This window comes from Gadus morhua, chromosome 11, assembly GCF_902167405.1.
Source record: "Gadus morhua chromosome 11, gadMor3.0, whole genome shotgun sequence".
In the NCBI taxonomy this organism is placed as follows: domain Eukaryota; kingdom Metazoa; phylum Chordata; class Actinopteri; order Gadiformes; family Gadidae; genus Gadus; species Gadus morhua.
This window is the reverse complement of record NC_044058.1, coordinates 30,364,750-30,372,249: the sequence shown is the minus strand read 5'-3', so window position 1 is coordinate 30,372,249 and position 7,500 is coordinate 30,364,750. Positions and strand designations below refer to the sequence as shown.

The 7,500-nt window shown below is 46.8% G+C and overlaps 1 protein-coding gene across 3 annotated transcripts in view; it reads right to left on the bottom strand.

Moving 5' to 3' along the window:
- ddr2l (discoidin domain receptor family, member 2, like) overlaps positions 1–7,500 on the bottom strand; it is a 40,823-nt gene that overhangs the window by 18,286 nt on the left and 15,037 nt on the right. The window lies entirely within an intron of this gene.

Genomic DNA, 7,500 nt, shown 5'->3' with positions numbered 1-7,500 from the left:
TACTATGGGTTCCGCTGTTCGCGGATCGGCAAATATGCAAATGAGTGTAATAAGATCTGAATTGAATGAAAGGTATTCAAGTAGGAGCTAACGGGCTAATTATGCTGTCGTAGGGATGTCAGCGTTATCTCCAACTGCCCGCGTGTGATATACCCTGTTGTCCTATGTTACAGGTATGTGTGTTAATAATATTTAAAGATCTGTCAGTATTTAATTTATAATTATTCATGTATTTTTATTATTTTCATTTATTATACTTGGTACACACTATACGATCACAGTATTGTCTTCTATTATTTTGTGCTCTCGTTCGGCAGTTTGGAAAGGGGGGATGTCAGCGTTATCTCCAACTGCCCGCGTGTGATATACCCTGTTGTCCTATGTTACAGTTTGGAAAGGGGAATAAATGCTGTCAGATCCATTCCACGTCTCCTCTGCATTATCGGCCAACTAGTCACACGAAGACCTGTGAACATTAATGTAACAGGCTGATCAAAGTCTGTTACATAAACTGGTGCCGTGACCTTTCAAGGATTCAACTGATCAGCCGCTGTTACCGATCCCCGGGGTTAAGCTGTCTGCATGAAGGTATCGTGATGGAAGACCAGTGAATCCTCATCGTCCGTGCTAATTGTATTGTGTGTCTAGGTCAATTGGAATTTATCTGGTTAAGTTTCAATACTACATTAGGTTTTGTTGTGCTTCTCTTTTCTTTATTTTATTTTATTTAATTGAGAGGGAATATACACACAATTTTGGTTTTCTGTTGACGATATTCAGTTTACAGTATGGCCAGTGGACGTGATTTTTTTGATAATGTGACACCTTATGTCGGGAGAGGGAGGGGCAGGGGCCTATTGGTTTATGCAGGGGAGGAGGTTAAGAAGCTGGCTTTCACAGACATCCCACAGCATTCTGTGGGATCCACTTCTCTCTCACAGACACTACCCCCACATTTCAGTTATAGTGAGGAACATGCACAGGTTAAGACAGGCCATGTAGTCACATCCCCTGTAGGGCCTATATCATCCACGCCCATTGTGTCTGTCAGTGGCAATGACCCTGCAGCTGATCTCCGTGACTTGATCACTGAATTGGGTAATCAAATAGGAGATTCAATAGTCAGTCGGCTGTTTGCCCCCAGTCCACCTGTCTTGCCATCATTTGTCCCAGTCTCTCCTGTGGTTGGTGGCGACAATCCCGGCAGTAGCACACTGGATCTCTCCAGAGTGAACGTGGTCGTCAAGCATGATGTCCGTGAACCTGCTGTTTTCAGAGGGGAAGCTTCTGATAAGTGTGCAGTGCAGGAATGGATAGAGTTAATGGAAGTGTATTTGAGGAAAAGGAACTGTCTTGCTTCAGATCAACCTGAGGAGATCTTGAGTCATTTAATGGGGAAGGCCAAGAAAATCGTGAAGGTGGGGTTAAAGAGTAACTTAACACCTGACAGTGCGGTCCATCCAGAAATGATTTATGAAATTCTCAGGCGATACTTCAGTGAGAGCCCTGCATCATGCTTACCTTTAGCTGATTTTTAGGCCACCCAACCCAGTATGGGTGAGGATCCAGTGGATTACTGGGTGCGGTTGAACACAGCAGCAGAGCAGGCCGACCGCCATCTGAAAATGCAGGGCAGAGAGTTGGTAATCACGAGTGCTGAGATTTCCATGATGTTCATTAGGAACTGCAATGACCCTGAGCTAGCCAGTGTCTTTAAGGGCAAGTCGGTGGGCAGGTGGACTGCTATGGAAGTTCAGGAAGCGATCGATGAGTATCAAAGAGAGCATGTGTCCAAGAGAAAGTCAGGGAAAGGCAGGCCAATCCAAGTAGCGGCAGCTGCCGCTTTCTCTATGGCGGACGTCAAAGAGGAAGTGAGTCAGAGCGTGCCCAGCCCGCACAGCCCAATCGGACCTAGCGAGTCCCCGGGTGCAGAGGGGGGTGCATTTGAGCATGTCCTATGTATGTTAGAGAGGGTGCTAGAGGGAACCAACCAGGCCAGCCCACCTGCAGCTACGCAGCCAGGGCCCTGGGTGCGATTCACTGCATGCCGTGTCTGTGGCGACAAAGCTCACTCGACTCGATCACACTGTATGAGGGAGAAGAGATGCCTTGCATGCTTTGCAGTTGGACATCAGAGGAGTGAGTGCACAGTGTCTGGGTCCACTAAGCCCAACATTACTGTACCCTTCCAGGGAAACTGAATCACCCGCATGTGGGAGGGAACAGTGTGGGTGCGTTTAGTCAGTCCCTCAGCCTTGAAGATGACATGCTATCCATTTATGAAGAGAGTTGCAAGTCTGCCCCTAGTGGTAGGGTGGTAATATGTCAGAATGTACATAAGTTAGCGAAATCTGATGTCTCTGATGTCTGTCTCTTTTATACTGATGTTGTTGTGAAAAATCAAGTCTCATTGCACGCATTGATAGACAGTGGGTCCATGGCTTGTACAATGAGTGAGGAAGCCGAACAGAAACTACGAAGTGCTGGCTTGTGCTCACAGGGTAGTGAAATGAACACTGCACACTCCAGACACTCCACATCCTACGAACACACATTGTGCTCGTAGGATGTGGAGGAATGCAAGTTACACCGAAATGTGTCTTTCAGTTAGAAATGAGTGTCTATGGACAGGAAGTGAGTGTACCTACTTTGATTGTACCAGGCCAACATGATCAACTGATTCTGGGTTCAAATGTGATAAAACATCTGATTTGTCAACTCAAACAAACCCCGAGTTACTGGCGTGTCATGAACAAGCCTGAATCCACAGATGACTCAGAGGTTGAACCTTTCCTGAACATGTTATCGGGAGTTAACCGATGGAAGGGAAAAGTAATTCCTGACATTATAGGCACGGCTAAATTGACTCAAGCTGTGACGTTGCTGCCGCGTCATGAACATCTTGTGTGGGCTAGGTTGCCAGTGAGCGCTCCTGTTTCTGAGGGTAGTGCCGTGCTGGTCGATGCACCACGTTCTCAGTCCCACAAGAAGAATATTATGGTTGGGAGAGCGGTGGCTACGATGTCGGGAGACAGATGGGTGCCAGTCAAAATCATCAACCCGAGCGACAAGCCAGTTACGTTGAGGCGAAATGCCAAAGTGGTTGATGTGTTCCCATGCGTTGCTTTGGAGGACTTGGAGATGAGTGGGGTGCACACCCCTCGGACGAATTTGCAGGTGCACAGCCAGGACATCCGTGTTGCTGACACTGGTAGTCTTCTCCCACCCCCGTCTGTCTCTCAGTTCAGCGATGCCTTGCAGAAAATTGGACTGGGTGATATTGACATTGACTCGTGTGATGTGTCACCTCACTGGAAAGAGCAGTTATTCAACCTGCTGCAGAAGTATGAGGGTGTGTTTTCCAGAGGCAAGTTAGACTGTGGTGAAGCCCCTGGGTTTGTCCATCGAATCCACCTCACGGACACACGTCCATTCAGACTCCCGTACCGGCGTGTTCCACCAGGGCACTACCTAAAGTTGAGGCAAGTGTTGTCTGAGATGGAGGAAAAAGAAATTATCCGAAAGTCTTCCAGTGAGTGGGCGTCGCCCCTGGTACTCGTATGGAAGAAGAATGGTGATTTGAGGGTGTGTGTCGACTATCGCTGGTTGAATTCCAGAACTGTCAAAGATGTTCATCCGTTACCTCATCAGGCTGATTGTCTCTCTGCTCTGGGGGGCAGTGCATTTTTCAGCACTATGGACTTAACATCTGGGTATTATAATATTCCCATGTGCGAAGAAGACAAGAAACTGACTGCTTTTACCACGCCTATGGGGCTGCATGAGTTCAATCGCATGCCCCAGGGTCTGTGTAATGCGCCAGCCAGTTTTATGCGCCTTATGACTAACATCTTTGGTGACCAGAATTATTTGACACTGCTTTGCTACTTGGATGATCTCTTGGTTTTTGCGCCGGATGAGGGGGAGGCTCTGAGGCGCCTGGAGATGGTGTTCAGCAGGTTGGGGGCACATCAGTTAAAGCTTGCACCCAAGAAGTGCCATCTCCTTCAGCGAAGTGTCAAGTTTTTGGGCCATTTCGTTGATGAGAATGGGGTCTCCACTGACCCTGAAAAGGTGCAGGCAATTGCCACCATGTCTGAGGAAGCATGGATGGGGGATGACGGTGTTACACCATCCCCAAAGAAGCTAAAGTCTTTCTTAGGGATGGTGATGTACTACCAGCGCTTCATTCAGAACTGCTCTGGTATTGCTAAGCCTCTTTTTGCATTGACTTCAGGTCCGAAGAAGAACAAAGGACCGACCAAGGGTATTGCTTCCTTTAAGAAACTCAAGCCTAGCGACTGGACGGGTGAACATCGGAGGTCGTTCGAACAACTTAAATCAGCTTTGCTTGAATCAGTGGTGTTAGCTCATCCAGATTTCAATCGGCCCTTTGTCCTTTCAACTGATGCGTCTCTAGACGGGCTGGGTGCAGTTATTTCTCAGGTGCCAGAGGGGGAAAGCAAGGCTCGGCCCATCGCTTTTGCGAGTAAGTCTCTCTCTCATGCCCAGACAAAGTATCCTGCACATCGGCTTGAGTTTCTGGCCCTTAAATGGGCAGTCTGTGAAAAATTCAGTCATTGGCTGGAAGGCCACGAGTTTACTGTCTGGACGGATAATAATCCACTGACATACATACTCACCAAACCGAAGTTGGACGCGTGTGAGCATAGATGGGTAGCGAAGTTGGCCGCGTACAACTTCAGTATCAAGTACATTCCTGGTAGAAAAAACATTGTCGCAGACGCCCTCAGCAGACAGCCCTTCGTTCAGAGTCATGTCAGCAGGAGGCTGGTATCTGAACCATACGGAGCGTTGCTTGAGGAGGCCAAGCAAATAGAGGGGAATACAATACAGGAAGTCTTCCGATTCAGTGCCAATCAGCAGGGAGTCGGTTGCTGCTCACACATCACTACCTTGGGACATCACTCGCTGGACACTGATGAGGTAAAAGCTGTGCTGGAGGGTCATGTTGAGTGGGAGATGGGCCCGAAAGGGAGGGCCATCTCTTGGCTGCCACAGGATGTCCAGCAGTTAATTCCTGCTGGTCAGAGTCCCTTACCTGCATTTCCCATCAAGGAACTACAAGACAAACAGCAACAAGACAGTGTGATATCCAGGGTCCTTTTTTTTGTCACTCGTGGTAGATGACCATCGAGAAGAGAAAGGGCTCATGAGACAGGCAGGGTTTTGAAAATGCTGAAACAGTGGGACAAATTCAAGCTGTTAGATGGGCTCCTCTACAGAGTGAGCAAAGATCCTTTGACTGGAAAGAAAAGGTTCCAGTATGTTGTTGCAGCCTCGTTAATCAAGCAAGTGCTGCAAGGCATTCATGATGATGCAGGTCATCAAGGGCAATACAGAACATTGTATCTTGCTAGGCAGAGGTTCTTTTGGACTGATATGGAACGGGATGTCAGAGAGTATGTGAAAACCTGCAAACGTTGTGTGGTCAGCAAGACTCCTGAACCAGAAGCCAGGGCTCCTCTGGAAAGCATTAGAACTTCGAGCCCACTCGAACTGGTCTGTATGGACTTCTGGTCCGCAGAGGACTGTAAGGGAAAGAGTGTGGATGTGCTAGTGGTCACCGATCATTTTACTAAAATGGCTCATGCTTATCTCTGCCGTGACCAATCGGCAAAGCAAGTCGCACGTCAGCTCTGGGACAAGTATTTTTGTGTGTACGGGTTCCCTGAAAGAATTCACTCGGACTAGGGTGCCAATTTCGAAAGTGAATTGATCCGAGAACTGTTGCAAGTGGCTGGAGTAAATAAATCGAGGACCACGGCATACCATCCGATGGGAAACGGCAACGTCGAGCGGTTCAACAGAACTCTGGGTAGTATGATTAGAACCCTCCCTCCAAGATCGAAACAGAAATGGCCTCAGATGTTACAGACCCTAACGTTTGCATATAATTGCACTGCACATGAGTCAACAGGGTATGCGCCTTTCTATTTAATGTACGGAAGAGTGCCACGTCTACCCATTGACGTCATGTTTCAGAGTGCAGAAAGGGACTGTGACCTTGCTGACTATGATCAGTATGTTGCTAAGATGAGGCAAGATCTCAAAGAGGCTATAGCTACTGCACAAGTCAATGCTCTCACGAGCCAGGAACGTCAAGTTCAACTGTACAACAGGAATATGAAAGGCAACGTCATTGTTGAAGGTGACCGGGTCTTGTTGGCGAATAAGGGGGAGCGCGGACGCAGAAAACTTGCTGACAAGTGGGGGTCCATTCCGTCAGGAACACTTCCAATGAACAGGAAAAGGTTGTTCATCGCAACTTGCTTCTCTTGGCTAATTTCCTGCCAATCGAGATAGACAAGGAAGTTGATGAATCAATCCTAAGCGAGTCATGCGAGTCAGGAAATGAACAAGACGATTCACCTTCAGATGAGTCACATGGTTTAGGGTCAGGGCTTGACAAGTCAGTCTGGACTGCTAGTTGGGTGGCGGAGGCTTCTGCTTCCAACAAGTTACCTGAGCACTCACAAGTGCAGGACACAGATTTGGCTGTGCAGTTTAACACAGGGGAGACTGGTGAACTGAGCAATTTCCTATCAGAGTCCAGGGTATCTGCTAGTGAAAGTGCAGATCAGGGATCTGAGGCCTCTGTGCAGCTCTCTATTGGTAGTTCTCCTAGTAGTAGGGTGAGTCGAGTTAGAACCCGTGTGGGAAGGATTGTTAAACCGGTGAATCGCCTGATTCAGAACCTGACACAGCAAGATGCTCAACACAATATAGTTCAGTTCATAGTTTAGTTAGGGCTCTAATGTCATGAACATTTACATAAACACCCCTATTGACACACTAGCAAGAGTCTGAGTGCTAAAGTTTATTTTATTTTCTTTATTTTATTTTATTTTATTTTTTTGTGTCAAGTCGGGTGTCAGTAATCCTTCTGGAATTATATAGGTAGTGTATAAGGCACTCCTGTAGCGAGTACACTGTAGAGGGTCTGTGAAACCCTCTATGGTCACTTTCCCTTAAGTTGGGTGACACATGTGTTGCAGTATATTATGGAGTATACTTTGTTCAGTGGTACTGGCACTAGTGACTGTCTTTTAGCACTTTACTTGTAGTGATGATTTGGTGAAGTTCAGAGGGGAGTATGTAACAGTTTTATAGTGTGGTTTATATATTTATATATAAATATTTACATATTTATAGTGAATTTCCCCAAATGTTTGACCTGTAACATGGTACATTATTTATTTAGTTCCACTTGTCATTTATTGTTGGTTCCGATGGGGCGCTAATTGGGGTCGCACACGCCCAGACTTCCTCTCGTTCGGCAGTTTGGAAAGGGGGGTAAGTTGGATTTATGAGTCCTACATCATAAATGTTTTGTTTTAGCCGTTGTCTCATTGTTTTCATGACACATACAGTATATATTTTTCATGGTGTATGAATGTTTACTATGGGTTCCGCTGTTCGCGGATCGGCAAATATGCAAATGAGTGTAATAAGATCTGAATTGAATGAAAGGTATTC